Below are 6,000 nucleotides of genomic sequence, written 5' to 3'. Positions count from 1 at the left end.
CCTCAAAAACCTTATGGATTCTAAGATTGTGTCTCTAGCTTTTCCAGAAGTCATTTTTTCCCGGGACTCAAGTTACTAACCCTGAGCATGGGAGGTCCAGTCCTAACTATAAATGAGTCTATGAGTGAATACAAGTAACATGCCGATTTACATCTGGGCAGAAAGCGGTGGACAAATGAATTAGAAGTAACATGCCGGCATTTTCTATCACATATCAGTGAAGACCATAGCTACTTGGTAACGTTAATGACATAAAGGGGAATGACTAGGAACCTACGTTTAGTGTAAGATACTGATGAGGGAGTGAGGCGCCATCGAGAATGAAGTAAAGTGTGAACCCTACCCTGAGATTATACAAGCCCGCCCCTATTAACCGTGACTTAAAAGATAACAACAATGCACGTCGTTAACCAACGACGCCTATAGGGGAAGGTCGGGTTAGTTGAGCCACTTTTTGCAATTTTTTTTTTATATGAGTTGGTTTTATTTCTTCATTCACAGTGGTCTACCTTCTGCGTATATTAAACAATATTTGTAGGAAGTACAAGCCTTATCGAACGACGACAACCGGGTCCACAGGTGTTTAAAAACTAGTAGTCAAATGGCTCAACTAACACCACGGCAAGGGTTAGTTGAGCCATCATTTATTATTTTTGAAAACACAAATTTAACCACATTTCTTTTCCAAGCCGTAGTTTATATTTAAAGTAATAATATCAATGTATGAAAACAGGTTAACAATTGTTCCAAGAGTTGCTCGTAACTCAATGTGCAGATAAAATAATGAAGGTATTGCTACGGCATCCAAATAACACCATTTCATTATAGCTTGACGACGTTTATGACCTTTTGTTGAGTTTATTGTAGTTCAAAGAGATTTATTGGACCGTAAACAAACTTATCCAACGGCTGCAATCTATGTAAGGTGTGTGGAGGTATCGTAAGCATTATAACGCCCTTAATACACTGGCTCAACTAACACCGAAGGCAGTGGCTCAACTAACACCTTAACTATACCGCCATGAAAATGTTAAAATTACAGCAAAACTTCATGGCACACCATGCCGCTTTTTATTCAGAACGTAGCTTGTTTGGCAAGCTAGCAAACAAATTAAATGAAACTGTCTCAGTACCGGTAACCAAGTAAAAAAAATATTATTGGACATACCTCTATTTTCAAAATCTACTTTCGAAGGTCAAAACTCAACGTTTTAACTTCAGCACCACATATAATATCAATCGTCAACTCAAACCAGACGGGAGACCACGCGATGAGAAACTTTAAGATCACGTGATGATAAAATGTGGTTGCCTGTCCACATTTAAGAATTGAAAGGGGTGGATCAACTAACCCGAGCTTCCCCTACGGATGACCACATTGGTCAGACTGAAACAAAGCGGGATCCTACGTGAAGGAAGCGTGCTACGTTACGTTGCACGCCTACATGAGGGAAACACAGCCCCTGAAGACAACTACTAAATGAAAGACTGACGAAATGTAGGCCTATGCAGTTTCACCTCTTTCCCAAGAGCTACGTATGCCGGTAATTAAGTGGAGGGTGAATGGCCTATCTATGTGAAAGGTCTTAATGCCTGTAAAATGGACGCAGTTTCACGTCTTGCCCAGGACGGTGAACTACTGTAACTAATCGAGTAACTTTGTAATTGAAAGAATGGATGGAGTTTCACATCTTACCCAGGACGGCGAACTGTCTATATGAACGGAGCTACGATACCGTAGCCTACTTGTCATAATCTCTAAGTAGTAGGCGGAGTAACGATGTTCCTACCAGTAGGCCTATGATTGGATGGAGTTTGTGAACTACGAACTACTGAAAGTTGACTACTGAACTACAATGGCGCACACCTACGTCGGAGGGGGACTCATCAGAGCGTGCCTGATAACGACAGGTTCTATGGTGGTGCTATATCCACCAGTGGGGTCTACCACCCGCATCGGATCTACAATCCTCTAAATTTAATTCCCTAGACCTCTAAGCATTACGCGGGATTGCGCTGAAAACCTGCGGTATTTGTACAAATCAAGTGGATTCCAGAATTCCGATGCGACGCCAGTGAAGCGCGTGACGTCAGAGAAAGCTCTCGGGTGCTACACACTATCAAGCCATAAGTACGAACGGAGTTGAGATGACTTGTGACCATGACACCAGGTGTCACTTTTTCATAGCTGAATTGACTTTTAATGAAGTCCAGGATTGTATAGCGAGAATCAAGTCAACGAGGTGCGAGAGTGATGTGTCATTTAAAGATGAATTAAACGTGTTTGTCCATATAACATAATATCCAGTACGAGAATATTGAAACTTAAGCCAATAGACTGACAGTTTTACGAGTTGAAAAATTGCAATTTCTTTTAATTTGTTATGATTGTGAGAATCTATAATCCTTTAACAGAAAAAGCCTCTGAAAGATCAATCCTGTTAGTTTTGCATAGGCTGATTCTGTGACACATTGAACCAGTGTTGCAAGCTCTATCACAGAGATCGACAAATTAAAGTTTGCCTTGAAGTGTAATTTCATGTAAATTACTTCTTTCGCTAGGTGCCGCTAAATGTCGTTGGACTGCTTTATTCATATGAACACCGCGAGTTCAACATTCAATATGTCAATTTTTTAAATTACACAGTCAATTTTTTTGGATCTTGTTACTGTAGATCAATAAAAACTTGCCCTAGCAATGTCCAATTATTTCTGATCGATTTGTAAAGTGTAAGTTGCATTCGAAAAGGTTGATTGCAGAGTTTTACTTTAGTTTCCAGTTTACACATCAACCCAGACAACAAAATCTATCATTTTTACATTGATTCAACGTGTTAAATTAATGTAAAAATGACGGATTTTGCTGTCTGGAAAGATATTCCCATTATCACGTTTTCCCATGCCTTTCAATTTAGTGCTCATGTCTTCAGTGACCCGACAAATAAAACAAACCTTTATAACTTCACCTGTCTCTTCGCTACAATTCGTGTCAAAAACTTAACATTACAAAAACACCTTTTGTTCTTTTGTAAGTTAAACCGTATAAGGTTTTTACATAACTTCTAATGGCCTCTTGTTCCTCAAAAGCATGCATACATTTTCCAATTTATTAAGTTGTAGGCCATTATGCAGTCGGCAGAAAATTGAAAAAAAAATATGAAAAAGCTCAAAGTAGTCATCTTGTGTGTAACATAGACAAAACAAAAAGTTATGTCAATTTTTCTAAAAAGAAAACTAGACTATTCAAAAAAATGTGAACTCATATGTTCCAATGTCTTCTTGTATTTCATTGAGCTTGCAAAGCGACTGGATTGCCGATGTCTGACTTTCCAAATTTCTATCGATACGCTCTTAGTTGGGAGTAGTTGGGACTCTTAAAAAACGTGCATTTTTTTCTTAGAATACTTAATGTACTTAAACAATCTGTCCAAGTTGAAAATATTTCTTTTGAAACTTATTGCGTACAAATCACAAAAAGAATTTAGTAAGTGAATAAAAAATTATTATCAGTAACCTCTCAAGTAGGCTACGTGCTGCTTCACATTTTGTTTTTTGTTTATTCGCCTGCAGAAAAAATAAATAAACTGAACCGAACCACCAAAGAAAAAGTTGTATGATCTATTAACTTTTTTTATTTGTTTTTTTTTAAATAATGTCTAAGAGGATATTTTTCATTGATATTCTTATTAGTGCAACCCTTCAATTAAAAAGCCAATGAGACCTCGAAAAATTTTTGGTTGGGCTATTTGCCAAGTCTGATGTTTTATATATTTTAACTTAACTTAGGCCTGACATGTGATGATGATCTCTTTATTCCAACAGCCTTTGTATCTCCAGGGCCAAAATTATGCCACTTAAAATATATTATATTCTTGTCCATTGTGCAAGCATGCGTAACCACCTGCTGTGACTGTGCGCATCAACGTTTGCTTCGGTTTCAAGAGTTAAGAAAATGAAGATCCAACGAGTAGGAAAATCAGTTGAGTTGACAGGGAGGTCAAAGAGAAAGGCTACATTTGGACTCGAGTAAATTTAAAGGCCTGCAACGATTTTGAAAGGCCCGGGAACTTGAAGAAACCACCTCGCGTTCTTTGGATATTGTGCGTTCTTCTTAGAAGTGTGGAATTGGAGCCCGAGAGTTTCATTGATATCCTTCCGACCACAAACTATCCTCTTTCCGGCTTTGTAGAAAATTCTTTATGTCTTGGCTCAGTCGCGGTCTATTTTAATGAAAGTGTTTGTTGAAATCTTGATGTGAGCGACCATAAACTACAAAAATGTTGACTTCTAACAAAAAATATCGGTTTGTTTCAGTTTTTTTTACTACATTACAGAGAAAAAAATAGTGTCAACACAGCGGACAAATAAAACACCTAAACAAGATAGAATTGACAAAAACGTGACCATTAAGACGTGTTGAAAACCAAAAATAGAATGGAAAGTGAAAAGCTTGCACGGTCGCAATACGTTTAAAATGCAACATGCAAGCGTTCAGGAGATTTGCTCGTTATGATTTTTCAAATTGCAGAGCAAAGTTTTTTTTACTTGAAACTTTTTTTAAGATTATAAATTCTATTTTAATTCCTCGAAGTTCTTTTCTGAATCTAAAATAGATAAAGTTGGATACAAAAACAGATCAGAAAAAATTTTCGGGTCCCACAGCTCTGGTTTTTGTTCCTTCATTCCAAGAAACGATGAGGGACGGAAAAAGCTAATTGGAAAGAAATGTTTTAGGTTGAAAGTTTTGGGTTTTGGTTTGGAGATTTCGACCAATTACACTTTAGATCCGTTGAACAAACTGAGGAATTTTGAATTGACGTTAAAGTCTGGAGTAGGCTATATTAAGAATCAATAGGCCTATACACGAACCTATGAGCCTGCTTGCAAAAGTAAATCTAATACAGTTTGGTATTGCTTATAAAAAGATTCTTTCTTTAACAAGCATAGTTTACATGTAAAATCTCATTTTAATTTATTTTTACAAATTTTCACTCAAAAATTTTTCTTACTTTTTTTTTGTGTTTGGCAAAAGGTGAAAATTAAAATTTCAGTCAGAGTGGAATTTCATTTGAAACTTATTCGTTATAACTACATTCGCCCAAATTATAAAATATTTTTATTTTTTATAATCACCCGGAGAAATTGTACTCTAATTATTATTTGCTGTAACGTACAAACAGCCTGCTTTAAAATGTTTATTTATAACAGTTTTTAAATAGACGAAGCAATATTTTGAATTGGGTCAGGGCATGAGGTCAGGGTTAACTTTCACAAAACTATAAAACGAGTAAAAAAAACAAACTTCAATCTTATTGCATGAAAACGTTTTGCAATTTGACGGGATGTGATTTTTAATATGGATTAAATCTTCTGTTTTTTTCTTTTCGAAAAGAATAAACAATTGTCAACTTTTCTATTATGAGATATTGATCCAAACGTTGTTTATTATTTTCAAAGGATACATTCACTTCCTAGTTTCTAAGTTTTAAGTTTATTTTATCATTCACATAATTATGCAGATTCAAAGCATGTTTTGTATTAAAAAGTTAAACTGCAGTTTTTTTTGTGTTTTTTTCTCTTCAGACTAATGCGTTAAGAAATCAAAACTACGATTAAACTCTAATGGAAGTTTATCATTCTAAAATCATCAACATTAATGAACGAAATTAGGCTTTTATTAATCCGAAAACCTAATGGGGACAAATACTAATATTTTTAAACAATAAAAGGCGTTGATGACAAGCTTCTGTTGATGTCAAAGTGTAAAACGTTTTCCAACATTGTAATGTTCCTTTACGTTTGGCAAACAAAATCAGATTTTTTTTTGTTTAAAAGTTCACAGGAGCTGAATCGATACTGAAGAACCTGGACTGTTCAAAGAAAATACCCAGCTACCGAACATTGTCATTCAACTGGTCATCTATAATTAATTTGAATTGAATAGAACACCTCGAAATATTTCACAGTCGATTAATGTTGTTCAAAAAACATAGTTTATCG

The sequence above is a fragment of the Aplidium turbinatum genome, chromosome 6, assembly GCF_918807975.1.
Source record: "Aplidium turbinatum chromosome 6, kaAplTurb1.1, whole genome shotgun sequence".
Classification (NCBI taxonomy): domain Eukaryota; kingdom Metazoa; phylum Chordata; class Ascidiacea; order Aplousobranchia; family Polyclinidae; genus Aplidium; species Aplidium turbinatum.
This window is presented reverse-complemented; position numbering follows the sequence as displayed.